This window comes from Corvus kubaryi, unplaced genomic scaffold (genome assembly GCF_017639235.1).
Source record: "Corvus kubaryi isolate FWS band 111438036 unplaced genomic scaffold, C.kubaryi_AGA036_p1.0 67, whole genome shotgun sequence".
Classification (NCBI taxonomy): Eukaryota; Metazoa; Chordata; class Aves; order Passeriformes; family Corvidae; genus Corvus; species Corvus kubaryi.
Window position 1 is genome coordinate 3,609,072 of NW_024582055.1, and position 21,150 is coordinate 3,630,221.

Consider the following 21,150-nt stretch of genomic DNA (forward strand, 5'->3'; position numbering starts at 1 on the left):
TGCAATATTTTTAACTCCTGCAGAAATAAAACATACTCAACATGGCTCATCTATAGGCCATGGAGGAACATAGCTGTCAGTTTTGTCCAACCCAAATACATCATTTATGGCAACATGGCACCTGGCTGCCTCACAGAATTATGCACAAAGCCCCCCACTAATTGGTGCTCTGGCTTTTTCAACCTTCTCATTATCTACAACTACCAAAATTTGGTTGTCTGGATTAGGCAGGTCAAAAAGGCTAAGGTCAGGTAGTGAATTATTTCCTTTGACTCTGAAGCTGAGGTTTACAGCTACCAGGATTGCTTGTGAGAGTGATTCGTTTATTCATAGGCCATACACCAAAGATGTGATTTCTCCCGTGCTCACGACCCTCATTCTTCTGGTTTATAGTTCCTTTGGCTTATTGAAATGTAGTTCTGAGAGATCACTAACTGGGTATATGGGCCAGTACCCCAGTAAGGAGAAGCTGTGCCAGTGAAGGATGAGGATGGGAAGGGATGAAAATGAATCCTCAGAGCTGAACTTTATATTTAGCAGGCTTTCAGACAGGGCTTGCAGCAGACAGACCAGTGTACTCTTTTTAATGACAAAACTTGAGAAGTAGAGATTATAATACTAATTTTATCTGTGGGTCGGCAGGGGCATACAAAGGTTATATCACTCACACAAGTCACATGTTAAGTCAGCATTAAAACCAAGAATAGAAACCTAAAGTAACGCCTCTCAGTCCAAGGTTTCTAATGATTAAACCATGTCCTCTCCTTTGGCCTGCTCCACAGTGCATAACACAGTACAAAGTATACCTCCATGGCATTTTGCACATAGATACCTTAAAATGTTTTTGCAAGTCAGACACAATCATTGCATGGATATGCAACTGCTGACACTGTGCATTCATCTGAAAAGGAAGCAGGGACAGGTATGCCCAGCAGGTAAAATTAACTACATTCAAAAATCTAGAAGCATAGCTACTGAAATCAGTGTTTCCAAATTACTGTAATTGAAAAGTGGAAGCTGACAGGAAACCAGTAGAACAAGAAACTCAATGGAACAACTGGAAGCAGACGGTTACCTTGCAGGTCTGCAAGTTAAGCTGGATGAAGATGATGCATCACCTTTAAGGGAAATAACACAACTTTGTGCATGATGAGAGAAGTAATTAGCAGCCGAGGTAATGCCCTAAGGATTATGAAAACCTCAGGCAAGTGAGAGTTTAGCAGCAACAGATCAAATCTCAGCTGAAGTATCTACACGTGCCTATCTGGCAGCTCATCAAGCAAGCTAATCTAAATGAACTTCAATATTAAATTGTGTTTGTGCAGGCAGAAATCACGTAGTGAAAGAAAGGTGCTGTGACAAGACTTGTGGAAGAGTTCAAAAGAATCTGATTACAGATTTGCTGATTGCAGAGTGCAACCTGATAACTGGTTGCTAGAAGTGGAGTAGTGGTACCAATTTTTCAGGGGAGTACAAAAAAAATCAATTTTTTTTTTTTCCAGTAACAACTTAGTGCCAAAATGACTTTAAAAAATTTGCAACTCTGGATCTTTAGGAGTCAGAAAAAGATTGACTCAAAAAAGAAAGATCAGCTGTTCAAATTGCTCTGAGCAGTTTCTGATAACATGTCTACAAAGAGCAGAAATCTTGGAAGTAACCTCCCATGTGGTCCTTTTGGGTTCCGTTTGGTACTTGATGGAATCGCCACAGAGTTGTTTCTATTTGTGGGACAACTTCTTCCAAATGGAATAACTCACAGTTCATTGAATTTAAAGCTGTCTGCAGGCCATGAAACTGATGCCTGCCACAAGGGCCAAGAAATCCTACACCTCCACGGCAAAAAGCAAACCTAGGACAATTAGCCATAAGTTACAATGCATAGGAGATATTCTGATTGTCCTCAAGAGGTATAAATAAGCCCCTCTCCTCAGTTTCCATGCTTGAAATCCCTCTTAGGGGATGTGGCAGTCATGATTTCAACAAAGAGGAAATTTTCTCCTTATATAGTCAGAGGTCCACTGATTTCAGATGCAGTTGTCCTGAAACCTACTTCAAATATTAGTAATTTAGCTCAGTAGTACACAAAGGTAAAGAGTATAAAGAAGCCATCACTACTAAATAAAGCAAATCCTAGTCAAATAGACAGCTGTTGTTTATTTTAGCTATTTTACTTTACCAATTATATGTTCCAGAAATTAAGTTATTCAGTGTTTGACGAGTAGGAAAAATTATTGAGAAAACTAAACTAAATATCTTTGTCTTGCGGCAATATTGATTGCTGGGCTTTTCTACAAGTTCCACTGTATAAATAAGCACAAAAACCAGTTTGGGATGTTTTGATCAGCATAGATGTTACAAAAGCTACCTCATGGACTTACATTTCACTACTGTTTATGTTCGGACGTTCAACAGTATCAAACAGGACTCAGAAGAAGAGGCTTGGAATATTCAGCACAAAAGATTGTTTACAGAGTAGGGGAAAGCTAAGCCCTTATCTAACCCCCTCCATCTCTCACTCCCCCAGAAAGGTGGGGAGCTATTGGGATAAAGAGAGCAGCTTATGCCATATATCCATGGGCCACATAACCTTGCAGAAACTGGCCCGAGCTGTGTCATTAACACATACCCAAACCAACACCGTTCTCACTGTTACACTTCCACTTTGCTAGGAGCTTGTCAGAAGTACACACTGAGTAAAAAATCCCCCAACATAAGAAAAGCCTCAGTAACCTTATCAGGGAGAGAATTATTATCTCTTTTTCAAATTAAATATTGAGACATAATTGTAAAGAGATACAAATAAAAACTGCCCCTGGCAAAGCGAAGAGACTCGAATTCATGATTCAGCCCTAACACATTACAGCAGACTAATCCTTCAGTGCTGTTTGAAACATACACAATAGGAGAGGTGAGCTACCCCTAGAACTGCATTTGCACACTGAATGTGTCAAACCCCAAATTGCTTCAGACTCTACAAGAGCAGTGAGGGTTACAAGGAGGTGTCACAGGTTTTGAGCATGAGGATGTCCATAGGCAGAACCCCAAACAGCTGCACAGTAAATTTTCAGGGCTCAGGATGTAAACAGCCCTCGAGTCATTTCATACCATTTATATCAGTAATTCTGAGGCTACTTTTTTTTTTTTTAATGGACAAAGGAGTTAAAATTTTTAATTGCTTATTTAGAGGTTACAGCATCTTTGCTCAAAGGCAGGACTGCCACAGTTATATTTAACTAACCACACAGGGAAGAATGAAGAAAAATTGGAAATCAGATCATTACTCTGGCTTCTGTGAACTTTGCTTTACTAAGCAAAAAAAAACAACAACAAAAAAAAATAGTCTCTGACCTTCAACAACATAAAAAAAAAAGTCTGATCTGCTTATGTGGGCAGATTTTGGCACAGGGTAAACACCCATGTTTGCTCCTCAAATTGCACAAGTCAGAAAAGATTATCTCTGTCTTTCATCCAGGACATGCTTTTTGACCATTGCACATTTATGTCTCTGGCAGTCTGAGGCGGGTTACTTTCTTCACGTGGAAGAGTAAGAACTGGGGCAAAGTAAATGTGCCAACTGCCTGTAATCTGGTGTTCCTAAAGGAGCAACAAGCACATCCTATAGTGGGCACACAAATCCTTCCATGACTGCCAAAACCCACTCCCAGCCTACTCAGCTTCTCAAGTGTTCAGCCAGCCATAGCAGCACCTCTGCCCTCAGCCAAAGCTGAAGGTGAGCCCACGGTGTCTCAGAGATCTTCTGGGAAAGGGCCCGACTACTTAAGATAGAGTCTCAGGCCACAGCACACAGTTTACAGAAGATAAGTTCAGGAAAGCCTGAAAGAGCACCAGCCCCAGAGCAGCCAGTCCCATGCCAGAGTACAAAGTGTACTGGCACTCTGGTGTGGTGCTTTGGATCAATAACGTGTGTAGTAAAGCACATATTGACTGACAGGCTGGACAGGCCCACAGAGAGAACAAAGGGATTTTTCCTCTCCCAGCATGTTGACACTGGAGCCTAGAGCCTCGATTTGTCTCTACCTTTACATGTTTATCTTCTGCAAAAGCTCTTCCTGTGGGTTCTTTGGGGTGTCTCTGTTTTTAAAGAAATTAAGCATCCTTCATGACTTCTGTAATAAAATGTTGTAAGTATGGTGCACTCAGTAATACCCGACACAAGGTTCAGAGATCCTAGTTCACTTGTTGGCAGGAGTTTGAAGGCAGTGAAGGAAATCAGGGATAGCAAAAAGGTCCCCCACCTCAAACAAAGTAAAGAGAGCCCAAGATCACTGGTTGGGTGAGCCCTGGCAGTTCAGGTGAAGGGAATGAGTAAGTATTGAAAATACTGGCCCAATGAGGGAGCCTCATTGACCAGCTAAGGTGGTTGTCCTTCAGAATGCAATTAACCTCACCTGGTTAAATGTTTTAAATCCTTTTAAAGATGCCAAAGATCCACTAATATCCCCAATTCTATGTTTTTTTCCATGAAAAAATATCAGTCCAGAAAATCAAGCTACAACCTACACACAAAATCCTTTGCTGCTCCAGACACACATGCTTGCTTTGTTTTCACATGTATCTCAAAGCCTGGAAGTCCCCACGCCCAGCTAAGGAAAGAAGACACTGATATTTGTCTTGCTTAATAATTCCTTCCACGTACTTACAGTTTGTAAGCAACGAGTGAAAGCAAAAGCACAAGTTGAAAGTCTCTTTTCCTTGTGAATGGGTGTTTATGCCACAACTTTTGTGGAGCTAGGCTTTTCCCCAAGCCTATGTTTTATAATTACAGAGAATTCTGTATAGCCATTGCCATTCAGACTGTATGATATTTCTTAATAAACTGATGTATCACACACAACACATCGTGCCCTGACTGAAAACCACCATCTCAACCTGAACACCACCATGTCAACCTGAACATCCAGGGAGGAATTAGTTGAAAAAGGGTTTAAAAGCTGCATGCCATTTCCAACATAAGCACCAAATGAAGTCCTACTTAACAAGGTGTTTGCTTATCCTAACCTTGTTCACACTTCACAGCAAAAAAATAGACACTTTCAACCCTGTGAAAAATACCACTTTTGCTACACATACTACATACATAAGACACCAGCTAAAGTATCTTAACTTTTTTGTAGTTTAAACTCTATGAATAATTTCAGTGTGTTCATCTTAACAGTTCCCTAGTGAGAAATCATTTTCTTTCACATACATGAAAATCTCTTGTATATTTAGGCCACAGCTTGCAAAAATAAACAAATAATCCATTTTCTAAGAGAGTTGGCAGGTGGAACAAGTTAAAACAAGGGAGAGAGATAGTCAAGACTCCAGGCTCCTAATGGCTCATCCAGCAGAGTCCCATCTCATTGCCATCCTGATTGGACTCGATGATCTTAAAGGTCTTTTCCAACCCTACTGATTCTATGATTAAGTTCCTAAGTTTGTTACGCTGCTTGACAGCACCAAAAAACCACATGAATTTCCTCAAGGAAAAAAACCACCTTTGGAACCAAGTGAAGTCGCAAATTGTTTTTTTCTTTGCACTAAGGTTACGTCACTTATCTCTTGGGTACAGATGACATTCATCACCATGTGCCTGGACTCCAGCTGAATTATCACTTTCTCTTAAATAGTCTGAGGGAAGAAAAACAACAGGAATGCTGTACAGGAAATTAGGAAGGCTTGGTCTTGAGCTTGATTTTGAAAATTCTTTCAGTTGAGCCTCCAAATTTTTTTCCTGCAGCTTTTCATGTACACAAGATTTATCATTTGTGCAGGCAGACTCAGGAGCTGCATGTGTAGCTGCCCAGCTGCACACAATGTGGGCACAGCACCTGCCGCACTAAAGCTCTCTGCGGACAAGTAGACACGTTCCAGCTATTCAGTCCAAGCATTTTGTGTGGTTGCCATCCTTTAGGAGACTTCTTTCTGCCTTTATGGAAAATACTTCTTTTAGTGGACAAGGTCCTGCCCACCTGGATTCAGGTCCTATTCATGATCAGAAATTCACAGCCAAATTCACAGCGGGTAGTACCAAAAGCATTCTAAGATTTCTACAGCAAAATGTAATGACTTCATTTTAATAGGTAAACATGATGAGCTCCACAAATGACTGCTGAGGCATTAGACATCATTAGTCCCACAGAGAAAGCCCTATCGTCCTGCAGTATCAAACTGTTTATCGCTAATTTACAGAGGCTGAATCCACAAATACATTCCTATCATTTTGCAGCTGCCTAATTAATTACATATATTAAGCAAATTAAACTGAAGGATGCAGCAAGTACTCCCAGGGCAACCAATGGCTGTGTCACCAGCAATTTGCTGCTTTTGCATTCAGAAGCACTCACAATTTTCTTTTAGTGGCAAAGAGGATCATGAAAGGATGAAAGCAGGGATCTCACTAGTACAGCAGAAATCAAAAGAGACTTCTATTGCATTGAAACTAGTGAAATAGCTCCTAGAGAAGTACTTTATAAACATGTGCAGGAATGAACACATGTTCAGTCCTTGAACCATGTTGTGCCTGTTGTGTGCACATGCATATTTTGTGTCATACAGACAACAGAAGCAATGAGTGAAATATCACCACAGTCATTTATTTAAAATGCACACCCATTTTTGTTAATTTTAAAAAATACTGATTTTTCATGGTAAGGAAAATCATCTTCCAAAAATAATTTCTGATACTTGTGGAGCTCTATTTATATTTTTGAAAAAAATATTACTGGCATTCTTTTTACCTGTACTACAAGAGCACAGGACATTTGAGGAGCACAGGACATGTCTTCTATCTTCATATACAGGAAAAAAAACAAACATACCAACCCAAAATGTATCGAAATCAGAAGGGAACATACATGGGCAATTCCACAGCTATTTGGTGGTAAATGATAAACCACAGTGTGTCCCTTAGTGGGTGTGCAGAATGTGTGATCCAGAGTTTGGAATGTCCTCATTTCCTAATATTTTTTTTCCCTTTTTTTTAATCTATGGCAGAACTGCTGACTGCCTCATTTCATAGGCAGAAGCAAACTTACTCTTTGATGTTTTAAGTGCCAGACTTAGGAATGACTAATTCTTCTGTTCTAGTATTACAGTAGCAGTTCTGAAAGACAAAAAGACATAAAATGCCTCTTCCCATCTTTTTTTTTTTTAACCCCAATTTTGGGGCATAATTTTTAGAATCTTCTTGGAGTACTCTGTGAAATCTTAAATGTGCCCCGTGATAGAAGATCAAAGCCCTTCTACGCTTCTTGATACCAGCATTTGTACTTTGAATTAAAGGTCAAATAAATCAAACAAATCCTACACAACTAAAAGAACTCTTTCACTCCATAACCTCCAGACCCTTATAGCTGTTTTATTTCAAGGTCCAAATCTATGCCATAATTACAGTAAACCCTTCTTGAACGAACAGAAAGTCCTCTGATAAACAGCAAAGGCAGTTAACTAAAGAATTCCATCGATACGAACCACAGCAATAACATTTTCAGGAGAAAACTCCTTGTAAGATATACCAAGCTCCAACCGTCTAAGAAAACAATCTGCAACTTGATTTCTTGCTTCAAAGCAGAAGCTGGCTATAAAGTTTTTCTGGAAAGTGCACGAGCTTCTGACGAGCCATCCCTTCCTGTGAGCAGATAATTAAAGCATAACAGTATTTCAACAATATATTCATAATCTACATGGTCAAAATAGATGTAGCACTTCTCAAAATACCTTTTCACCAGAAATCACAGGCTGGATCTGTCTGCCAGAACACAGCCTGTATGTTATGTTGCCTCAAAGGTTACTCTGCTTCAATCAATACAAAGTTTCCCCTTCAAAATTCTTCTATTAATTGAGGAGAACCTGTCTTGAGCCTTTTTCTTCCATTTTAATATTTATTTCCTCTTCTCCTGATCCTCATGGATATCCTTTATTTTGTTTCCATTCCTGGTGGCTGTTCCTCCCAGCAACGGCCCTGGCACCTGGACTCTTTTGGCCACTCGAAAACATCACAGTCTAGGCAGTCTAGCCTTGCTTGTATGGAACAGGCTCAAGTATTCTCTCTCTCTCTCTCTCTCTTTGGCATCTTTGGTACATGTCCAGAGCACTCACTAGCTCTCTATCAGTCACTTCTTCATGCAACTTACCATAGCCCAATTGCTGTTCCAAATCAACCAACACTAACTTTCCCCAAAATAGGCCATTTTCTACATCAGTGCCTCAGGACACTTCAACTTCCAGCTCATTTTTTTCTGGGAATACATGGTTACTGAAGCAAACTCATCCTTAACTCTGTGTGCAACATATCACTCGTAAATCTCCATTTTAGCAGTCCACAAGCATTTTGCAGATTTAGCTTTTAAAAGTCTTTTAAATTCTAAACATGTGCATACCAACCTGATCTCTAAAGAGTCTAAAAGACTAAGATTAAAGTCCTCTGAGTACACAATTATCCCTATTCTACACAGAGCTGCTTTCTGAAACAGAAGGCACACCAAGCATTAGCTCTGCCTACCTTCTCAGTGCACTTGTTTTCACCATCCCAAATGCAGCTGGCAAAAGACCTGTAAATCCAGATTTCTTTTCATGGTATTACTCATCAAAGCCTTTAAGTTCCTCCATCTGCCAGCTGAGCCATTTCCTGTTTACCTGGCAGAATGGTTAGGGGTTTGGTTTGACCACTGCTTCTGCCATAAATCACATTAGACTTCTGGAACTCTTCATAGAAGTAATGCTGAAGCAACCTTGTTCTTTGCATCATAAGGCTGACATTTCTCTGAGTGCATTTTTTCAATTATTGTACTCTTGGTGAGAATTAAGGAGAATTCAGAAAGTAAATGGAGTTTGCTAATTTATCAGTAAATACTGATGTTTATCTTTAGGACTACCTCCATTGTAAAAGCCATCTGCAGAGCCAGACAGAAAGCAGCAGAAATCAATTTTGTTTATTTTGGTTAGTAACAAACATTTGGCAAAAAAGCACAATGGCACATTTTTTGGAAAGCATCCATGCCATGGTTTGAGCTGTAGCAGAGTCATGCTATCCATATTCTTGCTGTTTAGAAGAAAAAAACACCGTGTATTAAAAAAAAAAGCCCAAATAAACAGGAAGGATTTTCTCTGGAAAAACTCTCTGGAGTTTTATGATGCCAGTGAATGAAATTCAGGTCTGCAAGTACAGTTCCATTAAAGTCATCAGCATTAAGAAATAGTCCTCCTGCACTTCAGAAATGTGTTCCTTCAATACAGATAAGAGTCCCTTGAGCTTCTTTTAGTGGTGAAAATAAGATCTACTGCTCTTTTAATTCACTAAAGAGTATCTGTGAAAGAACTGAATTCTATTTCACTCTGGTAACCATCAACAGAATTCCCTACTAAAATTCTGTCATATACATCTGAAAACACCAGGATTAAAAGATGCTTTAAAGACTAAGACACCAAACTACTGTACTGAGGACCTGCATTTTTCTGTAGAAAATGCTATTCTGTTGAAAACAGCACCAAAATGCAAATATTTAAGCCTATTTTTAGGACTCACACCACACTTTTAATGTTTTTCTTTTAGATGGATGAGAATACAGCATAACTGAGGCTATACTTTTATTAGCAAGCTGTGCAGCACACTCAGAGCAAGTCTGAATAGCAAAACAGGTGTAGCTGTAAATTCAAACCTCATGCTTACAGGTGTTACTGGAGGGAAGGAGAAATGCTTTATACTGGCTCCACCTTGCACTGAATGACCAATAGCAGTTAAAGCTAATGGTCATCCAGCCTGTAAATAAACACAGGCTACATAAAGCCTATAGCCTGCCTTTTGTTTTAGTTTAATCTAAGAGGAACTCAGTTTGTGCTCTCCAAGAGAATTTGACAACACAAACCAACAAAAGGCAGGGAAGGAGGATGAAGAGATTCCAGTCACAGGACATCCCCTCTCAGAACTAGCACATTAACTTGTATGCACCCTGTGATGATCAGCAGAAATACTTGAGGGAGAAACCATTTAAGAAAACCATGGAAGAAAACCATGGAAGAAAAGGATAGAGCATGTTTTCCATGAGGGTTCTATCCTTAAAAGCACTCCTTGATTTAATAACCTTGTAGCTTTTCAGGAACATTACAAAGCCTACTAACTGTGGATTAACCATTTAGGAAGAGCAAAAAAGCCACAATGTCCATTTAGTATTGAAGCACTTTAAGGAAACTTAAACAGGACAGTGGTAGAAAGAGTAAAGTTGGAATAAAAAGTTACATTTCTCAGACATTTTTTCTTTGAAAGAGAAGAAGTTGTCTGTAGCAGTATGGACACAGATATTTTCAAATACCTGAGGACTAGGTGAACTTCATATCTATGTATGGGTCTAGATTGTCTCAAGGAGAATGAGAAACAGATTCTGCTCTTCATTTCATGAGTGCACCATCACTAAAGCACCAAGGAGATCTCCAAGTTGTAATTTCATTCATCATTACATCTAACTACATTACATCTCCCAGTAAGTCAACATTTATCTTTACCAAACTTTAAGGGTGTAACAAATCAGTGTAATTAAACAGGAATTCTGGCATACTAAGCACCTGCCATCTCGTCTCTCTAAACTGAACCAGAGCCCATGGACCTAGGCATAGTAAAGATATTAATACTATAAATTTTGATACCTATTTTGATACCAATAGGCATTGCTACTTATTGATATCAATATCCATTGGCATCACTACCCATTGATGCCTATTAATTTCAAAATTTTGATATTGACAGGCATTAATATTTATACAGATCATCACCTTTTGGTATCAATATCACCAATACCTTTATTTTTTAACACCAATCTCAATATCTATCTTAATGCATTGATAAGTAAAGTTATCAGTACCTCCTAGTTTTGAAACCAAATTTCAATATTAGAATGCATCAAAACCTATTTCAATTTTGATGATTTTGATACCAATAGGCATGCAAAGATTAAGGTGCCTACTTAAAGGAATCAATACCTTTAATATCAATGTCTGTCAAAACTAATCTCAATATTGGCAGGCATCCATAGCTATCAATTTCAGTGTTGATTTTTATATCATTAGGCATTGATACTTACTGATATCAATAGGTATCTAAAGATAGGAATTTATACCTATCAATTTCTGTAGTGATTTTGAAATCAATAGGCATCAATAGGCATTGATAGGCATGAAAATCTATCAGTTTCAAGAGCTACTGATTTCAATAGTCATCTCTACCTGTTGATTTTGATGCTGATTTTGCTATCAGTAGGCATCTATACCTATTGATATTGGTACCTTTCAAAAGCAAGAGTAGTTAATACTTACAATTTTTAATACCTACTGATAGGTAAGTATTGATAGACTGATTTAGATAAGAATGGATACCTATAATACCTATCAATATTGATACCTTTTGATAGAGATACTTACTGTTATGGCAGTCATCAGTAGACATAATACTAACTGATAAGTACCAATACCTATGAATTTTGATATCAATTTACTTTGATACCCCTCAACATCAATCAATTTAAATAACTGGCTATACTAAGAGGCATCAATTCCTATGGATATTACATATTGGCCAGAGAGCCATGTGAAGTTTTGGTATGTAGGTTACAGGTTGTATTATTTGATATGGAGCTTGTCCACTTCTGCTGTGCCTCCTGGGGCAAAATGTTGAAGAAAGAGCAAATTAGGTGTGCAAAATCCTGCATTGCGAGGGTCAATGAGTGTGTGCAAAAATCAAAGTCACAGATGCAGGGGTCATATGTTAATAATGATCCTTGATATTTAGATAGAGGAGAAATATGCAACAGTCTTGCTATTTAATTATTTCCAGGAATTCTGAATACTTGCATATGGCTCAAATTAATTTTGTTTTCTTGGAAGTCAGTTCTCTTTAAAACGGGTTAAGTTTCTCTTCAGCATGTCTCCAGATAGCTCAACTTCAGTCCTTGGAGATGTACTTCCTTCTTTCAGGTTTTGGAGAGTTACTAGTTCTACCTAGATTTCTCTGCACAGTACTGGATCCTCAGCCATACCCCTTTTTTCCTTTCAGCTGCAAACATCCTCTTTCTGTCCCACACTCCTCCAAACCCAGCAGGGCGAGACAGACGCAATCCCACAGAGCTGTCTAAGAAGCTACAGTGCCACACGGAAAGACAGTTGGATTTACTGGCATTGTTTCTAACTTTAAATATTTTGTCAACTCTGGATTTGTGGTTTAAATTTGCTTATGTGACTACAGAACAAACGATAGCTATAAAAGCTACTGCGTGCTCGTGTTATCCTAGAACAGATCAGTGCTGCAACAGGAGTGTCAGCATGTGTGTTGTCACTGGCACCTCCTGAACAGGCAAGTTTTCAAAGTTCACCTCTTGCCTGTTGGAGTAGGCCAGGATGCCCAGACTAACGCTCCTTGCTGGTGGTAAATGTCACCGTGGTATCGCATTACCGCATCTAGTTTAAAAAAGTCTGACATTTAAAAGATACGAGCTTAGAAACCTCCTCTCAACTACACCAGTGATGCAGTACTGAGTAGCAAGGAAAAACCACTGTCTAGCAATTCAGACCACCTTCCTTCAGCACTTCTGGTTTTTCTGAGGGCATTTCTCATGCATATAGTGACTTTGCCCAAATCCCCTTACCTTAAAAACATTGACATGATGTTTTTGCTGCTGTCTCAGCCTTGACAAGCACAGCTGATGGCCAGTACCGAATCAGGGAGCTCAGGATGGATATACTACACTACAGCAACACTTGCCACACCAAACCTGAGAACGGAAACTGAGTGGCCCCCACCCTTCAGTACAGTCTGTCAATATAAATGGGATCCCAACAGCTGTGCAGCTGCTTCATCAAGAGAACAGTCAGGATGTGGGATGGAGCTTTTCAATTAAAACTGGCATCGTTTTCACAAGTCATAACAGATCCCTTTGTGAGTATTTAGCTACAGAAACAGGGTGATGCTCTTTGTAAGCAAAACAAGTTAGAGGAAGAAGATTAAATGGCTCCAAAGACTGAGGCCAGCACCTTGGGTTTTAAGTTATTTCTCATCATTTCTCAGTCTAAAATGAGCTGTTCAGCAGCTCTATGAGGCTGGTGCTGAAACACCTCATATTTCCTTCATATTTGGTTTAGGGATGTCACATTGGATGATAGCCTGGCCTAAGGCCAAAGCACCTTCACAAAATTATTCCAAACTTTCTGAAGGGCAGTTATCCTTCAGGCCTTCACAGCCTAAACTAAGGGTGTCTCTCCAAGCACCCGTTGTCTTCTCACTTCTTACAAATCTTTCAGCACCACATTAATGTCATTTATGAATGCAGGGAGACACGAGGAAGAGAGAGGATCATTTGCAGCATTTGGGTGCCCATGGGCACCACAGGATGTGCTATAGACCCCCTGTGACACTGGACTCTTGTACTGGGTCTGCCTGGGATGGAGTTAACTTATGAGACTGTCTTTATCTTGTTCCATGATTTTTTTTTTTTTTTTTTTTTTTTGGTTTTTGGTCTTCCTAATCTCTCCCTTATCCCACCGAGGGAGGAACCAACTGAGCTGCTATGTGGGTGCTCAGCTGCTGGCTGAAGTCAACCCACAACAGTCATAAAGCTTTTATCATCAAGCCACAAGAAAGGAGAGGTGAAGGAAAGCTTGATAAGAGTTGTTAAAGCAGCAGCATATCGCAGCAGAGGGAAAATCAGTAACAGGGAATCATGCAGCAGCCAATTTGGGTGGGAAGGATAATATCCTCCCAGCAAAAAACCCTTCTCTTTACTCCTTTTATTAAGACATGAATTTCTGTCCCATTTGACACCACCCCCCTCCACACACACACTCACTGACTTTGTGTAGCCTGGGCCATAGAGGAAGGAGGCAGAAAATCTCCAATTTCCCAAGAATAACAGAGAAGTGATCTCAACACATCAGCAGCCTCTTATGAGCTTTTGCTGGAAATCTGCTCAACCCCTGCAGATAGGGAGTTCTGAAGAACACTGTGGGCTGCTCACTCTGGCATTCCTGCTGGTGCACAAGCCTGCCTGCATCTGCATCCCAAACTGGTAATGCTGTGGTACTACATGAACCCAACATCTTGTTTGGAGTAATGGCCTGACAACACACAAAGCCAACAGCCCTTTCTCTCTTTCTCACCCCAAGAGAATTATAACTTATCCTGTCTGTGAGCTCTTTGCTGAAACTAGGAACCAACACAGCTCCCAGCCTCCTAAAACAAGGGGGATGACTCTGTCCTGCACAGCATTTCTGCAGAAGGACTGTCACAATTACAGATGGTCACATCCTTGTGGCTCCCCTTCAGGGGCTGACAGAGGATGGGTGACGCAGCAACTCCTGAATTTTGAGAAATGCAGAGAAGGGTTACTTCCCCAGTAATCCACCAGCACGTCAGCCAATAACTGCTTTGTATGTCAGAAAAATGGTACTTGATCTTGTGTTTGTGGGTCAGGGACAAGCTCCACAAAGTTACTGCCCTGTGAGCAGGCTAATCCCTGGCAGCGAGAGTGAGAAAGGGGCTGCGTTGTAGGCTGTCAGCACAGGAACCTTGGAGAGCTGTGCTTTTGCAGCTTGCATGAAACACAGCTCCCTGACACTGGGGCTGAGCTAGGTACTCACTCAGAGTTAGGACTAGAGAAGAAATTTCTGAGATAGCTGCTCCATACAGGAATTTTTTCCACGGCTGATGGCTCTGAAGGAGGTGTTTTAGAAGTATCAGACCAGCAGCGCACAGCTTCTTCGTGGCTCTGAGCCTGAAGCTGTAAGCCTACCAGAAAGGCTTCCCCCTGTTCCTAGAGCAACATAAAGCAGCTCACTTTGTGGGGTCCAGGGGATCCAGGGCACTGGCACAAATGGTCACTGACTCCAGGACTAGATGGAAACATGAAAGGAGATATTTCTTGGTCTGTCCTTGCAGAAGCCTTCTATGTGGAACTGGGATCTGGAGCAAACTCCAGAACAGACACTCTCCTTTGGATTCTTCTACATGGTGCCTCTGTCAGATGTTGTTCTTGAGCCATTCAAGGCCTCTACCTTCACTTTTTTAGCTGGTTGAATTCCTCATTGCTTGCCAGTCTCCTCTTTCAACAGCCATCATTATATTAATGACTTCCAGGTCAACAGCAGATGTATTTGATGGCACTAAAATCCCAGTTCTTGCACAGTTCAAAGATTGCCAGATCTTTGGAGCCCCAAAGCTGCAGCTTTCTGAATTTCATGAGGTAAACCAGGCAACAACAGACTTGGCAAAAGTTGGTGAACAAAACAGAGAAGGCATTCATTATACAAAGTGGAAACAAAGAGAAATAGGAATTCAGCAAGGGAAGACAAAAGAGAAAGATGGGCAGTTACAGAAGGAAAAGGATTTCAATTCCAAATAGGTATAGATGAATCAGGAAGGTTTCTTCAGGATGCTGTGAGAGCCATCAGCATTTGAGCTCTTCATCTTGACCCTTCTGTATTTAGTCTTCCAAGATAACCTCACGGTGGCAAATCCCAAACTGAAGGATAGAGTCTAACAAACACCGACACAGGAGCATATTTGGACCTGAACTTCCAGGTCAGATCCCTCCTAGAGGAATCTAGTTGTTTCTAGATCCCTTTAAGAACTCAATACATATGCAGTAAATTAGGACAATCAAGAGCTTCACTTTAAAACCATACTCTTATTTAAAACCCAGCTGCTAATATAGACACAGTTTTAGTCTTCCCATTACTGTTCTAAACCTTGGCCATGTATGTTCTCTCTTCTGTTTCTATTTACAAGCAGGTAATTATTTTCTTGTACTTATATCTGGACAACCCAGTATATGTCATTTAGAAATGTTTTTACTGAGCACTAAATGAACTACACCTGTTGCCTAGCCAGGAAACATCCCTCCTCCCCATCACCACAGGTGTCTAAATGCTTGTTTAACCTCATAGTCTAAGGATTAAATAGGCACAGAATCTGAAGTAAAAATCGTGGTTTCTGTTGAAAATAGCTAAAGCCTAAAATTAAGGATTACACTCCCTTTGTACCAGTCATTGGATAAATATGCTATCCATTTCTTAGGGTTCCCATGCTTTCAGAATAAAAAAATGCCTGCAATTGTCTGGGAGAGGGGGGTGGAGCAAATTAGTTTTTCACTTTGTTCTTAGAAACAGGGTTGAAGAGAATGCATTAGGCAGTGTAAGTAAACTTCTAAAATCATTGCATGTGCTGTACATATTTTAGACACAAATTAAGATTGTTTCACCTTTTGTGGGGGAAAAAAAAGCATCTTGTACTTTCATTATATAAAAACCAAAATCAATCACGATAAATCCTAAGGACTGTGAAGTCTAAGGTACATCATCAGTTTTGTGGTGTTGAACTAGGAAGAGTCACATGCAATGTTTGACCTCCCTAGTCACAGCCTGTATGCATACATAAATGTTCCAAAGCTTTCCAAGGCCACAGGGTTCTGGAAAAAGAGCAAAGAAGGACCATCCCCATAGAATTTACCTGCCAATGTACAAATCTTCCCCAAACTACATTATTGGCTATAGCTCTTGTGCACAGCACACCTGAGAAAACCTTTAATTGCAAAGCACTACTGATCTTCCTGTGGATTTAGGAGCCTCTGGAAAATGAAAACAGCGAGTTGCAATTCAGCAGCTAATAAGAACACACACACACACAAAATTATTCTCTTAATAAAGCTGAAAAGCTCACATAAATTTCAGTGTCCTTGAGATACTGTAACTGCACCCGAGGTCAGTTCCAACTGATGTTGGTCCCACAGGGAGTTTTTTAACTGCTGTTCACTAAGCTGTAGTCATTCCTACTTTTCTCATCAATAAATCATGGTATTCATGCAATCAAATAGAAGTAGCTGTGGCCTGTTATCCCCATCTCATCATCATATGGGGGTCTAATTTAATTTACATAACCAGCACAGTACAGGCCAAAATATGCTAAGTGAGTCTTGCCTAATTATTTTGTCCAGAATTTAGATTCATGTTCACTCAAGTTCAGTAAGTTAATTTTTGACAAAATCTATTTCTAGCTACAATTAGATTCAAGCCGGTATTTTCCAAGTTCTATTGAAAGCCAAGGAGAGATTGATGGTAGTTCTAATACCTTTTCCCAACAGCTCACCTTAAGTAATACACCTTCTTCATTGACCTAAGCAAGTCCCAGGAATGTGAAGAAAAATTAAAGAATCAGTCAAATGAACCTTTTGGCCCTCCTGCACTCTCCCATTTGCTTACCCTCTCCTAATTTGGGATCTATACATTTCTTTGCAAATGCATTGATTCCAGCACTGCTTGGGACTTTACTACTATTGTTGTAACTTGCCCAGTCATCTGCATCCTCTGTGTTCCTAATCTGTTTGTCTTTCTTGCTGAATAACTGTTAAAGGGAAAATTCAGATTTACACTTGATACTTAGGAAGACAGTATCTGGCAAAATGCAGACTTTTTGTCTTAAGATGCTGCATTTCTACTAAGCTCCTTCTTAAAAAATGCTCAGAACAGCACACAGGAAAAGGTATGGGACTGTAAGAGAAGCACACAGACACAAAGACAAGCCTGTATCATTTACAAATACCAGAATTGAGCCGTTTCTTCCAGTGATGAGACTACCACAAAGTCTGGTTTATTCTGCAGCCTCCTAAACTTTGGGTGTCAATGCCACATTTTTTACCCCAGCAATGGTCTTTGTCAAATAATCCTGAAATTAAAAATAAAAAAATTAAAAAAAAAAAAAGAAGAAGAGACAAGGGAACAAAAAACCCTACAAGGCACTTGTAGTTTTTGAAACACTGTAACTATTTAATATTAGAGTTATTTCAAATACTGTGAGCCATCTGGAGCATTATGGCTCTGCCTTGACTGCCAGAAATGGTTTTCTTTTGTTTACTCACTAGTAGAGACAGTTTCTAGTCTACAGAGAGTCTTAGTCTTATCACTAAACAAACCAGATAGTCGGTCATGAACAAATGAGTACAGTGAACCCTGTCCTTAAATGCCCGACAGCAACAGCCTGCCTCCCTCGGGATTTCACAGTAGGTGATTCATCTATCACAGGTAGGCAAAGCCCAAAAACACATTATTTCTGCTGATAGAAATGGGTTTTCCTCTCTTCTTTCTGCAAATTCAAGCCCCAGTGTAATGACTGTATGTCATAGGTTAGCAAGCATAGTCCCGGAAGGGACGTCCTTGCTAAGGGGTGCTTACAGTTTCCTCTGGGAACTGATAGAACCTATCAGCTGGCCAGTTTGAATATGGACAATTCTCTAAGCCACTTAAAGTTGTGATCACCTCTGTGATCCACATTTAAGAATAGGCAAACTCCCCCTCCAAGCTCTCTCTCGTTTCCGGCGCTGGGACAGGTGGCTGCGGGCCCCGTGTGGGGGCCAGCGGGCCCGGCCAGGCCCTGCTTGGGCCAGGCCGGGCCGGGCCACGGCCATCCTGAAGCCGATGGACCTGTTCCAGCCATGGAACCCCCCCCACTGCCTTGCCGTGGGCAGCCGGAGCGGCTTGGCTCTCCCCCCTCTCCACTGCGATAAGAAAAATTCAACATTCCAGCTGCAAAGCTGCAAGGCCGAGGTGAGAGTAACCCTTTTATTGCTGTGAAGAGCTGAAAACCTGAGGGAAGAGAGAGAGGAGATGCTTAAAGCTGAAATTCTGTTGTGAAGCTATGATATATCAGAGTATCCTGTTGTAATTTCATGAAGATATGGGGGGTGGAGTGTTCAACTCGTGAGCAAAAGCACCTGCGCTGAGATAGGCAGATGCTGACGCAGCTGTAATTTCATGAGAAGTTTGGACAGGGAGAGATGAACCAGATGAGGACTTTTGCTCCAAACGGGAAAGGAGAAAACCTCAGTCCGTAGAGATGCTCCCAGAGATAGTCCTAACGACGAAGATGATGAAGACCCTTTGCTCCCAGGGAAGGAGAAGGGCCTCTGTTTTTGTTTCTGAACGGCTCAACCTTAAAATTGTACCCCAAAAATCTTCAAGAGTGGACCCTCGAAAGCAGTTGCGGGAAAAGCTGCAAGTTGGGGGAAAGGACTCACACGCAGGCAGAGACTCCTCTTCCTAAATGGACTGAACAATATTTGGAAGTGGGCGGCTGTCTCGTTGTGATAATGTTTTCATAGCATGAGCAAGAAGAGACTTCTCTTTCTAAATGGACTGAACAAGGTTATTATGGCAGTGGTAAACAGACTGAACATCTTAAGGGTTGTCTTTTCACATTGTCAGTGGGAGAAGGGAGGAAGGTGGGGGGAGGAGGAGAGTTCTGAAGGTGGTATAATTTTTTTTCTTCTTTTAGGTCTGTTAATAAACTTCTTCATATTCTTTCAAGTTTGGTGCCTGTTTTGCATTTCTCCTAATTCTTATCTCACAGCAGATAAACAGTAATGAGTATTTTGGACCAAACCACTACACTAAATTGGTGTTTCCGCCCGGTTACAAACCGAACCCGCGACACTGTACTTGAGAACTTGTAATTTCTAATGAATTTTCTGGAGAAAATGTAGAAGGAAAAGGATATCTCAGTGCAGATGTACTTCAACATAAAAACTGGTGATGCAGCCAAGGCCTTTGTCTTAGCTCTCAAGAGACATCTAAAACTTTATATTAATATAATATGATGCAAACACCTTTTGTGCATGTGATATGGGTGTAACATCTCTGTTACTCACACTTAGAGGAAATGAAAGAGCTCTTAAGCCTCAGAGCTTGTAAACTTATCACTTTTGACATTATTAGGAAGCAAGCATAGAGGAAATTTCTCTTTCAAAAGGAAAACAAAACCCAAACACACCTCACCTCAAAACTATTCACCCCAGAAGTGAGGCAGAATCCTCATGGTACCATTGGCCAGACACAAAATGGAGCAGCCTTGTTTTACAAAGTCAGTTGACATCTGTTTGCCTAAGACAAGCCTGTCCTGCCCTGACGTGCTCTTGTGCTCTCAGCAGCATCCTCGAGGCCTGATCTGATAACTCCCAGAGCTCAGAGGAAATCCATCTCACTCCAGAACTGTAATCATGCCATTCTGAAGCAGATGTATGTTCTTATCATTGTTTGCTTGTAAAGCAACAAAGTAATTTACTCTTGCCTAATCAATCTCAGTTGTTAAGAGTAAACACATTTGCTTTACACATGGTCTTTATTGTTAAGCTACTTTACTGCCTTTCTCTCCCTTCCACCTCCTTTAAGGATATAAGAATATTGCTTTATTTTCACACTCAGAAATCAGAACAATTCCTTTTTCCCTTTTCCTCCAGTAACACCCAAAACCAATAAATTTTTGCACATTTATTTCCTTTTCTCTTTAATCCTCACAACTTTGTACATAGAAACAATAAATTACAAAATGGAAAAAAATTGTGATATTGTATTCAATTTTAAACTTGCATCTACAAGATAGAAAAGAAGGAGCCAATGGATTTCTGCCCAAACCCGGAAATATGTTAACAGCTAGAACCTAATCAGCGTTTTTCTCTGCCATTAGACTGGCAGAGTTTACCTTGCAGCTCTCAGCTACAGTTTCTCCCTTGCAGATGAACTTCTATATGCCCAATTCAAAAACCACCTACAAAGAGAGGTAGCATCAGCATCCCATTTCTTTTCAAATATATTTTTGATGCCTTTATTTTATCTTCTTCTGCCCATGGCATTTAAGGCACTTATTTTTGCCAATTAAGTTATTCAAGTATTTGGGAAATTTGCCTTAAAGTATTTGGGAAAAGCATGCATCTATGAAAACCAAGCCGAACAACAACTTCTTTGTACCAAACTGTGAGCAGCTGAGCACTAGGGCAGGAATACCACTAAGAGGTGGATGTGCCCTCTGTGCTGTCAACCCCCCTAGTTTGGAGACTTGTGCCCCCACCCCCTACAAACTAGTTCTAGTTTATTGACTTTTAGGGCAGACTAAAAGGCCCATTTGTTCTCCCTAACTGGGGGAAGACTAAGGGGACCCTGGTGAGAAATCATAAAATTGGCTGCATTCTCACTTCCAAGAGCAGTGATTTGGATATTAATAATAGGAAAACTGAGAGAGAAGACTCTCCAGAGAAGCCTGTGTGTGAAACTGATCCCAAAGTATATCAGAAACAGAGCTGGAAAGGAAAGGAAAGGAAAGGAAAGGAAAGGAAAGGAAAGGAAAGG